General features: G+C 41.7%; 1 protein-coding gene and 1 long non-coding RNA gene across 16 annotated transcripts in view; one reads left to right on the top strand and one right to left on the bottom strand.

The window, feature by feature from the left end:
* Positions 1 to 17,536, top strand: part of KALRN (kalirin RhoGEF kinase) — a 509,101-nt gene that overhangs the window by 185,190 nt on the left and 306,375 nt on the right. The gene's annotated exons all lie outside the window — the stretch shown is intronic.
* On the bottom strand, positions 13,299 to 17,459 carry LOC308479615. The gene is made up of 2 exons (XR_013987758.1): positions 16,308 to 17,459; positions 13,299 to 15,761 (listed from the first exon to the last, which is right to left on the bottom strand). It is a non-coding gene; the product is annotated as an uncharacterized lncRNA (long non-coding RNA).

Genomic DNA, 17,536 nt, shown 5'->3' on the forward strand with positions numbered 1-17,536 from the left:
TTTTAACATACAATTTATAACTGAATAATTAACCAGAAGTTAAGATCAGGCTACAATCCTAACATGCTGTTTATTTGGAAGTTAACCACATCAAAATCAATAGAATTATTCAGATACATTTATAACCAAGTGCCCAAAGCAGCAAACAGTAATAACAAATCCCGTTGTGTCATGTAAATAACTTAGGGTGATAACTAACTATGCCATACTCAGAGTAGACCCATTGAAATTAAATTCAATGAATCTACTCTGCATACGACTATTATTCAACATCACATTTAGTACTGATTTAGAATTTTTATATTTTGCTAGTGGCTAAAATATGTATCGAAAGCTACTGGAAGGGGGGAAAGTTCTGATTGGGGATAAGAAAATATGGTATAATGGTTATTACTAAACCCATTTATTATTTTTCTTAAACTGTGCATTGTTATTATTTTTAAGCATTAAAGTAATAATCAAAAGAAATAAACAAGGGATTAGACAATAGAAATTACAAGTACGTGTACAGTTCCCATCATCCCTGACCACTGGTCCTGTTAGCTAGGGATCATGGGAGTTGTAGTCCCAAAACATCTGGAGGGCCGAGTTTGTCTATGCCTGAGTTAAATTAACCTCTTTCTTGATGAATTGCAAATACAAGACTGATGGATTTATCAGAAAGTTTTAGTTGACTAAATAAAACTAAATTAAACATGCTAAACTATATCACTGCCTCGGGCTTTAGAAAATATTTCTGATGCAAACTGGAAATTTTATGATACAAACTAAAAATGCTCTGATGCAAAGTACCATATGCAAATTTGCATAGGAAATGTTTCCAGAAATGTTTCTAATTCCAACATTTTCTGGAAAATCCACATCACTGCTACATTATGCCTGGTGGCATTTTCAGGAGCAGGGGTAGATGGCTGCCCCTGTTGCCTCCCCGCCCCAGTGCTGTATGTCTGTGCATATGAGGAGTGCTACTTATGCCCTTTTCCTTTCTTTCTAATTTGGTATCTGAAACTCAATACAACTAAAATGTAACCTTTGGACCATGGACAAAATGGCTTTTCAGTTTGCTGTAGTCAATGAATACTGCCAAGAAAGGAGAGCAAAGAGATGTAGTGGGAAGAGAGCCGAGTTGTAACGAAGCATTTAATATCCTTCCATGTTTAAACTTGAGAGGGCTTTTCAGTACCATATAACGTCTCTGGCATGAGATTTCTGCACATCCTCTGAACACATACACTGCAGTAAAGGTATTATTGCACCCAGGCATCCTAAATCCTGCATCTGTTTGGGGTGAGCTAATTAACATCCTGTAGTGTTTGAGCCACTGTAAACACCTTACGCTTTTTTAGACTGCCTGCAAGGCTTTCTGTTAACTTTTAGATGTGTTTGGCATTAATAATAACACAGCTCTCATTTGATGCCTCGTGATCAAACAGCTATTTCTATTTAAAATTTGTTTGCATGGTGCCATTTCAGATTTCTGGTGGCTTGAATCTTTCTCAGTTTATGCTCTTGAGTATGTTGGGCATCATGAGACATGTATGTATATTGTTGCACACCACCCCATTTTCTGAGCGGTGCAAGATTCCTAGGGTTCCAGGTGCTTTCCTAGGGTGCACATTTCCTTTGGAATGAGGCACAGTGAAGACTGCAGTGTCTTTATGATATACACATATCTACAACTTGAACCTATGATGGAGGGGTTCACAGCATTATCCCCCCGTCAAGAGGACCTTGCTTCCTCCATAGCCACAGCATTGGATTCAAACAGAAATCAGACATGGATCTCTCTCTCTCTCTCTCTCTGGCTTCCCAGTTTGCTGCTTTGCTCTTAGCTCACATCACTCAACGCTCAATCCTGTTTTTGTCCTTCTAACTACCTATGAGTTGGGGGGGTACCCCACCCATTTGCCATCTCGTGCAGAGTCCTTTCCTTTGTTCCCCTTAAAGGCCCATCATATCACCAGGAAGCTAGCCTGGCTATACCATGTATTGGAAGGGGATATCTGTCTGTCTCGAGAGACATTGGACTGGACCTCTAGGGGTGAAGTCTAATCACTGTGTTAGCAGCACTGAAGTGACCTCCCTGGGGAACAAGCCTGGGCAGTGTGTATGGGGTTGTGCTGGAAAACACCCACCCTCCTCTCAGCCTTGCTGATGTGGTCCAAAGGGAAGCAGAGTAATACGCTTGGGACCAGCTTGGCTGCAGGAGCTGCCAGAAGGATGTGTACAAGGCACCATCCAACCATCTTACTAACTCAGCTTCAGATTTTTGCAGGGTTTACTCCTTAGCCTTTTCTTCTCCCAAAGATATCCCACAAAGCAGTTAAAGTTTCTGATCAGAGTTTTCCTTTTCCTAGATGGGCTACCTTCCGAGGTTGACAAGCCCCATCTGTGTTGTGTCATGAACTACGTAATAAATGTTTTTCAATTGGCAAAGGATGGATATTATTATGTCTATAGTCTCATGGCTCAATAGCCCGTAGTGAGATCTCACTGAGATGTTTGCCTTGGCTAGACCTTTTCGGGTAGAGCTGTGAGGACTTGGCAGAACATGCTGAGTCAACTTGAGTTTTTATCAAGCTGATCTCAATTATTTTGGTGAGGTGAAATTCAAGGAAGTAGCACTTGAAATGAAGAAGACACACCAGGATTGTAAGGTGTGCTTTTCTACTTTTCTGGTTTGCAGATTTTAGCAGGCTGTATAAGAACGCTTTTCTCTGCAGGTAATCACACTTCAGGATCAGCAAGTTGCTGACTTCAGATTCAGTAAGCCATGTGTCAATTTGATCTTCTATCTAGATACAGTGCTGGAGAGTGGAGAAAGTGTTTTCTTTGTCTGACTGCAGAATGTCATTCAATAGCACAGTCCCACTTCATCTGTTTTCCCACCGGTGGTGTTAACTACAAGGTGAAGTATTGGTTGAAAAACATTTCGGTAGCATGAAACTTATTTGAGAAACTGGTTTTCAGTGTCATTAGAACAAAACAGCTTGATATAAGAAATCTGATAAAGCTCTGTTTAAGAGCCCTTTCAAATAATTGCTTATATTGAGATATTTTTTGTCTGGAAACAGCTAGCAAAACTTGCTGAAAATATGAACCTTTCCCCTAAGTTATATGCTTTTGTAGATGATAGCAGCAAATACATATTTTCAATCTATACTGCTTGATGACTGTACACCAGGGGTGGAAACTTCAGATCTGCAGGCTGGATGTGACCCTCCAAGTTTCTCTATCTGGCCCACAGGACTCTGCTGTTGGCATCCTTTGGGGATCGAGATCCCAGCTGGATCATGCCTTTCCAGCTGTGACGATCCCCCAATCTCTGGTGCGACGTAAATCAGTGACCCAGACTTCAAAAGCCAGAGCACGCTATATTAGCAGAGCATACTGCGCAAACAGAACAGGCGTGAGGCTTGTGGAAACATACTAACAGCTAAAGCCTAAATCAGGACAAAGAAAACATGTCGTCTCCCTTTCTTCTCCTCAGAGAAACAGAGTCAAACAAAAGCTATACACAAACGGAAGTTCCCAGCAGACTGTGCTGGAACATAAACAGACATGTGACACGTAACAATCCCATGTCTGCTCCTTAAGGTGGAAGGGAATTTTCCAACATTGCCCAGCATATGTTCCCCCCGCAAGTCACATCTCTCACTGACCCTGCTCTGTGCTCCCTTCTGGTGGTTTCATTTGGTCAGAATGTGCTCCTGACCTGTAAAAATACCTCTTGCTTGCCAGGATGTAGAGTGATGTGTGTTTAGCTACACTCGCTTTTGTCACATTCACCACTGGAATGTGTCCTTTAACCAGAAGATTGCCCAAGAGGGAATGGGGCTCTCAGCTGAAAATGGTCCCCCCCACCCTCCCCCGTTATACACATTTATCTAGGAGTTAAGTCCTCACTGGGGCTTACATATGAGTAGACATGCATAGAATGGTTGTTACTCTGACGTGAATAGTAACTCATCTTGGAAAGCATATGGTTTAGGTACTTGAGTGATTGGCAGAAACTGGAGTATTGTGTTAATGGTCTGTGCTTATACATTTCCTCTGAGGCATCTGGAACTGGCCATACTGGAAACTGGATACTGGGCTAGGTAGACCTCTGGTGGGCAGACCCAGTAAGGGGATTGTGTTCTTATGGTACATTTGTTTCCTTTCCAAACATATTATGTAGCTTCTTTGCTTAACCAGTGTTGTCAGGGGAGCCTAGTGAAATCCAAACTCAGGAAGTAGCTGTATTTCTTAATCAGAGGGTTATCATTACTGCTGAAGCTATTCACTGTGAAGGCACTAGAGATAAGCACTTTCGCCATATTCTGTTCAGAGATTGTCATCTCGTATATTCATTTTCCAAGGCTCCTGAAGTCCTGAATGATTGGCTGAGAGCTGCAAAAGACATCAAAACTGGGCTGATTTCCTGTCATGGACGAGGCCCTGTTTTCAATTACCATCCTGTAGTTTTCCTGAGCAACAGGTTATTGACTTGTGAGAGGGCAGGATAAATGGAAGTAACATAGATGTACAATTCTTTTTGAACCAGGATCAAGTCTGAATTTTGCTTCTTGTGGTTTCTAAGTTGTTGAGATGCTGCAGTAATGCATCGGACCCATAGCATATTTGTATTTCTTTCTCAGTTTCCTCTCACTCTGATTCTGCTTTCCCTAATTTACATTGTATTGTTAATTCTCATTTTACTGAAGCATAAAGTGTGGGAAAAGATGCCTAAATTAAGATCAATTCTGTTTCATTTAATAATATTTGACTAGTATTGAAAGGAACTAAAATATTAAATAACATGTTAAACATACACATGTACCAACAGGTTGGACTAAAAATGACAAGTGCTGTCTTGTAGATAAATCAATACATTCCTAGCAAATAAACTCTCCAGATTAGACAGTTCATGGTGAGTCAGAGCAGTGGGGAAGGGGAATCTCTTTAGATTTCAAGTTCAACTTTCATCAAAAGAAACCTCTCAGTCCAATGATAACTCAATATATGAGTTCACACTACACCTCAAAATGCTTAACTTGTTTGAAGCAGCATGATCAACTGCAGTTAAGTCTCTGCTTTTTTATGTCAAAATGTGGGAGCTCTGTCACCAAAAAAGAGCAACTATTTCTGCTATAGCTGTTATAGTTTCCTTCTTGTTAAACTGTTAACAGTTTCCTTTAATGATGGCAGCAGCCCAAAGCTCACACTTTCCAAAGGAAAAGCTTTACACCTAGTTAAAAACCTGTAAGAGTGTAATTTAATTAAGCACCAGCAGACAACTTTGGAGGTAGAGACAAGAAAATACAATCGCCACCTTTCACATGCTTTGAGGATGCGTGGGCTGTGGAATATGACCTGTTCTGTATCAGGTGTGGAACTCTTCAGGTGAGGAATTTCCTCACAAGGGAAGCTGGTCTGGCTGACCACATGAATAGTTTTAGGCAAGTTATCCCCCCATCCCCAAAGTCATTGGAACAGTATAAGATGACTTTAGGCTGTTGTTCATACATACTAAGGTTCCTGTTTTTAAAAATATATATATCTGGAGTTTTTATGTTAAATTTGTAACCTGTCTTGGGTCCCTTCCAAGGAGAATGTCAGATTATTAAATGGCACAAGTAAATAAATAAACATCAGAATGGCAGATTTGGTCAGCACAATAGGAATGTGAATCAAAACCAAAACAGTGTAAATCCTGGTATTTTTAGGACTCAGTTTGAATACATGTGCAAAGTAAATCTGAATATGTATATATATATATATATATGAAAAGCACCTGTAATTGTGAAATGATTAATATAGTGAAGAAATCATCTATTGAGCGCCACGGCTCAGCATGATTGTGCATGTATCCTACAAAAGTGTTACGATTGTGCAGCTTGTACATGTGTTGTCTCTTTGCAGAAGTTTGGGTGAATACATGGCAGTTAGGGATGGGACTGATGGCTGGAATTACAATCCTTTTCCACCACATATTCTTTATCCTGGGAATTTGGTTAACTGACCACACTGTAAAATAATGCTGAACTTTGAGTGCAATCGTTTTGCAGTTATTTCAGGACATTTCCTAGTGCTTGATTGGCATCAATTTTTAAAATAGTAGAGGTGAATAGTAATAACACCAGTGTTTTATTAGCTTGCCATTAGCTAATTAGCTAGTTGCCATTAGCTAATTGTCATTAGCTTGCAGTGTCAGGACCTCCATTATTCACCTCCAGCCTTGGTTAGCAGAATCTCAGATTGTCTCTGTTCCATGGTCTTGTTTACCCTATTTGTCCCTGGACGGTCTGAAGCACTTGTAACATATACACAATGGCATTCTGCTGTGGAAACATGTGCACTGAAATACCTCATCACATAGAAGCCTGTCTGTTTATTAACATCCTTGGAGGCCCTACTTCCTTGGAGAACAGGCAGGTAGCATTCAGGTATAGGGCTTTCTTGAGTTAAAAACAGTGTCCTGATTATTGGGATGCTCCCCCCAGACTCACTTCTTTGAGTCCCTCTCTTCCATCAGCTCATGGGTTACCCATCGAGGCTTTCCCTAGCATCTACTGAGTCCTCCGCCTCCCTATTCTTCTCCCTGTTGAAATTAGGCTTGAATAAAGCCTTTTACTGGCTTCAATAGAAGGCTTTTTTCAAGCCTAACATTTTATCTTCTTGAAGACTGCAGCTGGAGAGGGATGTTAGATTTTTCTTCTTTAGGTACATTCTCTAGGATCCACATTAGCCTTGGAAAAAAGTGAAAACCCCAGCCTAATTGCAGGTGGGGACAGAGACTATGTATGTATGTGTGCATGACTGGGGTGTGTGTGTGGTGCATGCATGGGGCCCACAATACTTTCTGCTGCTTGCATATGTGCCCACAAATCCAAAAGTGTTAGCTTTTCCTAATTCGAATATTAAATTAATAATATACTTATCTGGCTGGGATAAGAACAGTTGTCATATCGCTGCTATTGATGGTTAGCTTTTTTATTTGATTGCAGATTTTTTAATAGTTTGTAAGCAGCTTTGAGGACAAACAAAGCAGCTCTTTTACATGGTAGGGGCTTGGACTAGGTGACTTTCAGGGTCCCTTCGAATTCTACAATTCTGTGATTTGTCTTGGTGGACTGTGGCATATGAATGTTTTAAATGAATAAGCATATCGAAATGCTAGAGTAGTACTTTGATGGAAACACTGCCAATGCAAAATGGGCCAGGTTGCAGATAAACGGGATATGGTCTTGATGCAGAATCTGTTGAGTTGCTTTTATTTTTATTTGCATTGCCCCTTTCTCATGATAATAATAATAGATAAAATATATAACACTTATTAGTGTTCAAACCACTTTATTTATTTATTTAATTTTATTTATACTCCGCCCTCCCCGGCCAAGTCCGGGCTCAGGGCGGCTAACATGAGGTATAAAACAATTGATTAAAATACAACTTAAGATTAAAATATGACTTAAAATGCAGCCTCATTTCAGTGGAAGCCCAGAGGAGAAAACATCAAATCTTCACCAAGGCCAGCTATCCAGAATGGTCCTACATGGGCCAGAAAAGCCAGGGAAGTCCCCAAATAGGGATTCCATCACAGAAGGAAAAGGAAAGAGGGGAGGGGATCAGGCTGGTTCCAAGCCCAAAGGCCAGGCGGAACAACTATGTCTTACAGGCCCTGCGGAAAGAAATCAGATCCCGCAGGGCCCTGGTGTCATGAGACAGAGCGTTCCACCAGGCCGGAGCCAGTGTTGAAAAGGCCCTGGCCCTGGCTGAGGCTAATCTGACTTCCTTAGGGCCCAGGACCTCTAGAGTGTTGCTATTTATGGACCTTAAGGTCCTCTGCAGGGCATACCAGAAGAGGTGGTCCAGTAGGTACGAGGGTCCTAGGCCGCAAAGGGCTTTAAAGGTCAAAACCAGCAGCTTAAACATGACCCTGTACTCCACCAGGAGCCAGTGCAGCTGGAAAAGCACTGGGTGAATGTGGTCCTGCGGCAAGGACCCCATAAGGAGCCTTGCTGCGGCATTCTGCACCCGCTGGTGTTTCTGGGACAACTTCAAGGGCAGCCCTGTGTAGAGTGAGTTACAGTAGTCAAGTCTGGAGGTGACCGTCACATGGATCACTGTGGCCGGATCAGGGTGGGAAAAGGTAAGGGACCAACTGTTTGATACGGCGGAGATGGAAAAATGCCGCCTTTGCAGTAGCTGTAACCTGTGCCTCCATGGAGAGGGAGGCATCGAAGGTTACACCCAAACTCTTGACAGAAGGCACTGGCACAGATTGAGCCCCTGCAAGAGATGGGAGTTGGCCCCCCAACCCCATGCCGTCCTGACCCAGCCGAAGGACCTCTGTCTTCGAAGGGTATAACTTCAGCCGGCTCCCACGCAGACATCCAGCCACAGCTTCCAGACATCTGGTCAGTGTGTCTGGGGCTGATTCAGGATGCATACATTATTTTGTGTTCATTCTCAAAATAATCTTGTTAGGTAGATCACTATTATTAACCCAAAAGTGGGACCTGCGACAAAATGTTTTCTGTATTCTGACCTAATAAGAATGCTCCTGTTCATGTTTTTAAGGATCAGTCCTGCCCTCCTATAAACCACCCTGTTCTCCCTTTCCATAGTGTTTCCTTTTTCTGCTGATAGCCAACATACCATACCATGTCTCCTGGGCATGCTCAGTTTTAGGTTGTTCTAAGTCGTCTTCTTTTTTTACTTTCCCTTTCTTTCTTTCTTTCTTTCTTTCTTTCACAAAACTGCTGCACTCACCACCTGAGTTTACTATTAGAAGGAATGATGATGTAAACACCAGGATAGGCTCAAAGTTGCTTGCCTAAGGCCAACTTGTTAATTAATGCTAGAGGCAAAACTTAAGCTTGGAACTTCCTGATTCCAAACTCAAGTCTTCTGGTCACTATGCTATTTCAGCTAAGATTGTTGAGGACTATTGCCATAAATGAAGACTGTGCTACATACGTGCTTGGTGTATTGTATCTTCATTGTGTTGAATCCTGATAACAGGATTCTTAATTCAGCCTATAATCTAAATATTCTGGCAATATAAATTATTCAGTTAGCTATCATTAAAGACAATGATTCTTAAATTGCCCTCCAAGACGCTTTTTCTTGAGGGAATGTACAATTGAAAAGATAACTGGTGTGTGTGTGTTTTATAGTATATTACTAATTTATGTACTCAGCTGAGCAATTTCGTCTGTTGATTTGTTATTCCATGATCCAGAATCTATGTTGGTTGACATCATCATGGTTTCTGTTCTATTGGATGCATGAGGTATGCAGAATAGTTGGATCAATTTATATAACCAGTAGAATTGTGCAGTAAAGTTTTTTGTGGACTGTACCATTTCGAACTGCATACTGGGGGCTGCATGTTTTAATACTCCCACACTGTGGAAGAAATCCCCCTACCAATAGATAGCATTCAAACATGTAGCTTCCCACCTGCAGCCTGAAATAGTACAGTTTAGGAAAAGCCTGTTACCACAATTCTACTGCTTATATAAATTGGCCTTAAGATGCCATGGTGTTGTGTGTGGTTTTTTTCATTGTCAGTAGTCATCCCCCCCCCCGCCCCCAATTTGTAATTTAAATTAATAATTTGAGAGCTTATGAGTCATGATTTTGAAGACTTATCTTTGGCACTACCGAGTCTTCTGGTCACCACAGATGGCTGGAAGGCTCAGCTGGTGAGTGGGAACTTGGCACAGTTCTGACATGCGAAATTGTCAGACTAACCAATTAGACTAATAAAATATTCCAATTTCCAGTGGCACTCCTCTCCATGAAAACATTTCCAACACAGCTCTTGATGTCTCTGAATAAGTTTGTTTTATTTTAATGGCTAAATAATGTGTCGACATTTAACTAGAACCATGTTAAAGAAATTATGGGTGGTCATGAAACAGAATTATGTGCTACAACTTTACTTTGTGGAGGAACGTTTTTAAATACTACCTTGTGGAATAATAACAAGTTTCCTTGGTATTTTTCTTTCTCCTGGCTGCTTTTTCTTAATTTCTACAGTGTAGTGTGATGGGTTTTTTGTTTTAACTGAATATAAAATCCAAAGAAAATAACGGGTATTGATTTTTTTAATGTATAGTAGCGAATAGGGTGCGCTTGGAAAATGGCTTTGTAATATAGTTGTTCAAGTACAATTAAGAATAATACAAAGCCTTGAAGCACTTCATTCAGCCCTGTCCTCCTTGTGTCTTGTGGACAAGCTAGATGGTCATTTCACCACAGATGTCATAGATCTATATGGCAACAGCTTGCTCCCCTTGGAGATCAGTCAAATTTCATTAACCTGCAACCAGTTCTTTGTGTGGCTCAGAGGAGCTCCTTTTAGCGAAGAAAAGCCAATTTGCAGAATTTAAGCAGTAGTCAATTTAATCTTGTTACATATTCCCCCACCCCCTGCCTTCTGTAAGCAAAGCATGTTTGGGATGAAGAGCGTATTATTGCTAACTCTGGTGCTCAGTCCTTCAGCGTAACAGGATATACGAGATGAAATTACACACATGGCTTTCTGCTTTAGACCTCAAGACAGTAGACGAGTTGGTTTTTCTTTCTCTTTTGCAGCGTATTTTCTAGGTTGCACTTCTTCATAGTCTAGCAGGGAATTGACCAAGCAAGGGAACAGATGAGTCCCTTCTTTTCCATCAATGTTTTAATCAGTTGGCTGAAGTGACTTAATTTCCCCATCTTTCTGGGCAAAATCAGGTGGCTAATTCTTTTATCCACCTTCCATTGGAGATCTATGTAGATGTGGCCAACTCCTGAACTGAGTATCAGAAGCATTTGTTGTTCTCAAGACTACTTTGTGAGATCCTATGAGCCACACTGGCAGGTGTGTATAATGAAAAATAACAAATACAGTGGTACCTCTGGTTACAGATTTAATTCGTTTCAGGGTGCCGTGTGCTCCCCTAAAAATCCGTAACTAGAGGTGCCACTTCTGTGCATGCATGCATCGCGCAGAGCGCTTCTGTGTATGTGCACGGCACGCAGAGCACTTCTGCACATGCGAGAGCAGCAAAACTCATAAGTATACACTTCTGGGTTTGCCGTGGCCGTAACCAGAAGATTCCGTAACCTGGAGGTTACGCAACACGAGGTACCACTGTAATAATAATAACAATACAGTCATACCTCGGGTTACAATCGCTTCAGGTTGCGTTTTTTTCGGGTTACGGACTGCCAAGGTTTCAGTGGTTGCGCATGTGCAGAAGTGCTAAATTGCGCTTTGCGCATGCGCAGAAGCGCCGAATCGTAACCCATGCATGCGCAGACGCGCCATTGCGGGTTGCAAATGCTGCAGGTTGCGAACGTGCATCCCACACGGATCACGTTCCCAACCCAAGCGTCCACTGGATGTCGTTCCATTGCTCAGATGTGGCCTTCATACAATAATTTACCTGATAAATATTTGCAACATCAGTTTTAGATTTCCCTCCCTCCAAGTGGCCTAAAGAAGTGTGGCTTCCCTCACCCCAACACGTACACATATACCACTACCACTGAAGTGTGTAGGCTGAGAAATAGTGACTGGTCCAAGCTCTTCCAGGGACCTTTATGATTGAGTGAAAATTTGAAAAAATCTGAAGGGTTATACCATTGTCCTGAGGTTTATGTAAAATGTGTACAAATATATAGAATCAAATAGATGGGCCAGCAGAATCTTTTAATTCAGAACCATTTTGTAGGATACTATTAAGGGCTAATATTAATGAATAAAGTGACAACCAGTGTGCTGTCATGGTTACAGGTCTGGACTAGGACTAGGGGACCTACGCCCACCATGAGGTCATTGGCATATTACAGATGTAACCAACAAACCAACAGGCCGTGTTCAAACCAGTGAAAGTGGAGGTAACCCAGGATGTTAACAAGACTGCTCCAGATTAAGTAGCATGAGTATTGCAGCCTGGGAGGCCTTCCGACATTTATCAGATAATTTCCCAAACCATTAGCGGCACTGGCATGGCAGCTTAACTAATTAACAGAACAGCAGGTTTGCAAAAGCAGGAGCAGCAAGATTAGGGCCTGGTGGCTACAGTGTAAAAATGCCACTGAAAAAGAATTGATCTTTCACAGCTAGCCTCTCATGATGTTTCTTTGGCTATTTACTGGCACATCTATGGGTCAACATATTTCCTGGTGCTGTATGCTGATGAACACTCGGAAGTTACAAGCAGCTTGGCTGTCAAAAGAGCTAAAAGCATATGGAAGAGTCAGGTGGCAAGATATGGAGCCTTTACAGACTGACAGTCATGACTCAGCCACCCGTAAAATGATTTTTCATTAATGTTTTAAAAAGTGTGTCAGGGATGTCAGAATATATAAGCAGCACACATAAATTATTTAGGCTTCTGCTTTCGTCTCTCTTCCTTCTTCCCAGCTCCTCACAGCTGATGTATGTAAAGTGTTCTAGTTTTGTTCAGATTTATACTGCTGTCTGGCAGATAATACTCATCACCTGTAAAATAGGGCTATTTCAAAAATGACTTTCTTTCCGTGAACAAACAATCCATCCATGGGTCAGATTTGTGGTTTGAGAATGAGCAGCAGAACAGTAAAGAACTTGGCAACAGTAGATATAAAGTATGAATAAATAAAGGCCAAAAATATCTCACCAGAAAAGGTGTGCTGGTGAGAGACAGAGGGCCAAAGGAAAGAAGAGCAGTGATTTGACCGACAACAGGCTCCATTTTGCGTATGATAGTTTCATCATCAAAATCCATGGGAAAAAGTGGGATGGCTTTGGGGTGTGGCTTTTATTACTTACTTGTTTATTTTAATTATTATATATTGCATTTTAATATTGTTTTGCTTGTAAGCTGCCCAGGATGTATTTATTGATGAATGGTTATATAGATTTAACAAACAAACAAACAATTGTTTTTAAATACACGTGCTCTGACATATTGCTGAATCTGATTTATTGGCAAAGCTCCCAGTTGAGTCAAAAGGCACTATACCAGAAAGAAGGAAGGGAATGGGAAGAAATAGTGAATTGGACACGTACCCTGTAAGCACAGAATAGTAAAATACATTTTGTCATACATTAACAAAAAGTGAAAAGGGGGTGCGGGTTTGAGCAGAATGTATCTTCATTTTAGCATGCAGGAGAGAAGGGGGATACCAGTTTTGTGTTTTTTTTTAAAGATTCTTTAGAAAATTGGAGGTCTCAAAGTGAAGGTCTGGCTTGGTCTCTAATTAAAGCTGCTTTCTTTGAGTCTCACATGAAATCTGCCTGGGAAGCAGATGTTTGGGTCATGTGCAGCATATTGTTCTTTTGTATGCTCAGTATTTCAGGAAAAACACCTCTGATGAGCCAAAGAAGAGGGTCATTACTCAATCAGCAGTACAGCTTTGCTGTATGCAGTGCATATCAGAAAGGGGTGTGGTTTTCTTTGCTTGGTAAAGATAGATGACCCGTCTCCTTTAGAAAACATTTGTTACTTGGACCTGTATTGCATAGGGTTGTGTGTCCAGTTCCTGATTAACTGAAGTGTTTAACCTGCCCTTCAGGGTTAATTAAATAAGTCTTTTATAAGAATAAGAATAAATCCCAAGCCCTGCCATCCTGCAGCAAACAACGTTGTTGAATTGCTAAGGCCTAGAGCCTTTTTAGTTACACCCTTTGTTTGCTTAATTAATATGGCAACATGTTGTTAGCCACAGCGTTCAGTTAAATTTAAGCAGAGCTGCATCACTACTTCCCATCAGCAGAGTTGCTGCTGCTTAGAGGGAGGGGTCCAGGACTGCTGGAAGGTCAGACTGGTACATTTGCACTACACTGATTTCCCTGCCATCTCTCTCCATCCTGTTAAGGGGCAGTGAGTTTGCACCATCCTTTCTGCCAGCTGCTACTGAAAAGAAAACTAAACTTTCAGCCAACTAGCTATAAACCTGCTGAGTTACATGCTACGACTATTCCTATTCCCTTCTATCCAGAGTAGTTCCTGAGGTTTTTGTTCTTCTGCATAGTAATTTATATCCCCATTTTTGCCTTTTGTGGACATGTTGTTACAATTTGGTTAGTATGATTTGGTACAATTCTTCAAGGTTTACACACCATTTGAGAGATCTCTAGATGTTAAATCTTAAAACATGGGAGTGGATGTTTCTTGTTTCTAATGTACCATGTAGATTAAGATGCTAAGTAACCTGTCATTTGACATGCTCATGAGGATGTTTTTGAGTGTGTTGGTTGCAGATTGTAGGATAATTATGTTTTTCTACCTCGCATATCTCTTTAACCTAAGAAAGAAAACATTTTTGGCTTTTACATGAAAACAGCACATAGCTGATGGATTTTAGAGCAGATGCCTTTGAGATGTTGTTGAACTCCAACTCCCAAGAACCCTAGCCAACAAGGAAAATGGGCTGGCAAGGATGATGGGAGCTGGGGTCCTGCAACATCTTAGAGGCACCATGTTGGCTACCCTTGAAAGTATTCAGCAATGTGTAAAGGGGAAGCCTGAGTGGTATAAAAGGATTGCTAAATATGTGGAAATGTTGGAGGGCATGCTGAGAGGGTTGTGTGTATGTGTGTCTCACAGTTATTTTTCATTTAATTTCTATAATGCCTGCTATCAAATCAGATTTCATGGCAGTATATAACCTATGCAGACCACAATACAATTAATATTATATTATAAAAATACAGCAGTAAAAGCACAAAGTGTTGAGGTGTTGTATACATTTTCAAATATCTGGGGTAAATAAGAATGTCTTAACATGGCATCTAAAAGCACACATATGGTCTGTTAACAAAGTTTTCATCAAATGCTTTCCATATGGCTGTTTCTTCTCATAGGGCAAGGTGTGGCTGTTGGCTTAAGCGGTGATATACAACATGTTGACATCAAATACTGGGATGCGTCTTTCTGAGAGGCCATGGGTGTAAAAAGCTTTGATTACATTTGCATGTTTTGGTACAAAGTGCTTTGCCTTTATCAAAGCCCTGCCTCTCCTTTAGCCTGCTCTCGAGCTGCAGGGCATCCATTGCTTTTGATGTTTGTACATTCAGGCACCACTTTTCAATCTCTGCCCTGCCAAGGGCCTCGTGTAAAGAATAACAATCTTAGCAATTAAATATAATACACACACACACCTCTGCCAGATTTGAGGGCTGCAGGAGGGGGGAATGGAAGCAAGAAAGGTGGAGGTCCCCCCCCTCTTTTCCTTTTTACAAAGGCTGCTCCTGTGTGAAGATACAAAAAGCAGGAAATCTCAGAGACAGGCCTTTCCATTAAAAAAAAAGGGCCCAAAGTGCTGGCTCTCTGACAAGCCTTGGCAAAGGGCTTTGAGTCTTTGGAAAGCCTCAGCTACCCATATGGCTTGAAATGGGAAGGCTGTTACAGCAAGTGGTGGCGATGTATAATTAATAGAAGGAAGGACGGGACAAGAAAACTGGGAGAAAATATTAGTCTTGGATCAGGTCTAAGTAATGCACACCGATGGCATTAATCTTTTTCATCTGAGAATAAATTTCAGCCATAAAGTGAATATAGCCTTTGTCTTAGATGGAACAAATGGTTTGGCGTATGGGGCAGTGGGATTTAGTATACTGTGCAGATGGCCTGTTTGGTTTCCATGGTTCTAGGGAATGAACTCTTTTAAAAAGTTCCCCAGGAGAATGCCTCAAAGCACAGAGCATGTGACGTGTGCTTTGTTGTACCTCATGGTATGCAAAGTCTTCCTCAGTTCAGTGGTATCCATAGCAGTTTGGAAGCCAAGGTTTCCTGTCAGTTATAAAACAGTGGAAGCATATATTTGCAATACAACGCTGTTCATAAGAACTCACATTCAATATTCAAATACAGTGACATTTAAAAATATGCAGGGAACTCTGTTTCTAAGTACTAGCTCACTTGGCTATGTGATTAGCTGAAATACACAACATAGCTTGTACTGGGCTTTGTCATTTCTGCCTGGGCACTCCTAAAAAGCCTTCCCTGGGTGCAAAAACTACTGTATGGTTACAGATAGCCCTGCTTTGGGCAAGGTGCTTAACCTTGTGGCTGTGATTCAGCTGCAGTTGCTCTTGGAAGAAACTGATAATCTAGACCCATTCCAGTCAGGGCAGGCCCAGTCTGGTAGTAGAATCAATTTTGATCCCCCTGACAGATTACCTTTATTAGGGAGAGATGGGGGCGTGTGATCCTGTTACTCTTATTTGATCTCTCAGTGGTTTTCGATACCACTGACTGTTGTATCCTCATGGACTGACTTGGTGAGTTGGGAGTTAGAGGTAGTGTGGTCCCACTCCTGTTTACAGGGATACTTACCTACAGAGTAGCATTGGGGAATTGTAGTTGGAAGTTGTTCTATAGGTAGTTGTACCCAACGTCTAGATGAAGCCATTGAGAATGGGCACTGGGAGAGCTATAATGACCTTAGTAGGGGGTCTGGCAAAATTAGGATGGAGACAATTAGTGGTTGGCCAATGATGATCCTTGGGACCCCTTCCAACTCTACAATTCTATGATTCTTTAATCCTGGGGTGGGATCCAGTGGTTGAGGCAGATCTTTGCCTAAGTTGGAAGTGCCTGAGGAAAGGGATCCTGGAGAGGTGGGGAGAGGGATTCCCCTCACCCTGTTTCATCTCCCTATCTATCCCCATGGCACAAGGCAGAGGCACCACTTTCATCCCTGGAGCTGTCAGAGTCTGGTTCTGGTGCATCCACTCTGCTCATTGCACAGCCAATTCCACCTCCAGAGTTGTCAGAAACTATTCCGAGTCCCACCTCCCCAGGGGAAGCTGCTGCCCTGCCTGACCCACACTTCTTCCATGGGCTGAGAAAGCAGTGGAAAAGACAACAGCAGCTTTCTACCATCATACAGCCTTCTTGCAGCAGTGGCTCCACAGTCAAGGCAGTGATGGAGACTGAGGCCTACTGCTGCATCCCAGGCCAGGACTATGTAGCCAAAAACATAGAGAGATTCCACATGTTTACCTGTGAGAAATAGGTGCCTGTTGTTCCGTCTAAATTATTCAATGACTAAATATTTTGGCAGTTTTAATACACTCAGAATTTGTGAGTGAATTACACTAGCTATTTTTAAGGCATATAAAGAAGCATGTTTTGAGGAGAATAGGGTTGAGTGAGGGTGGTGGGGCATGAGCTCATCAACACCCCTCCCCCCCCCCCACTAAAAATTTGAGCCCTGGACCCAAGAGTCTCTCTATGCGAGAGGTGCTTTGGTGCCATTTAATCTGCTTTCTAGAGCTTCAAGTGAAATTCTGTAATAATGAACATGTTGTTGTGTAGCATTGTGGCCTACTCCAGCAGTTCAGCTAGGCACAGCAGTTCACAAAATCTAAACCTCTTGCTTCATATCTTCCTTAATAAAACCTCTCCTCAGGATCAATCCTCCCAACACACACACACACACACACACACACACACACACACGACTTCCACACTGCCTCTCCACAAATTTCTCTCCCACTTGGGGTTTCCTTCAAAGATGTATAAGGCATACCCTGACTTTACTTATGGTACCTTTAAAATAA

Source organism: Podarcis pityusensis (genome assembly GCF_964106645.2).
Source record: "Podarcis pityusensis genome assembly, chromosome: 1".
Classification (NCBI taxonomy): Eukaryota; Metazoa; Chordata; class Lepidosauria; order Squamata; family Lacertidae; genus Podarcis; species Podarcis pityusensis.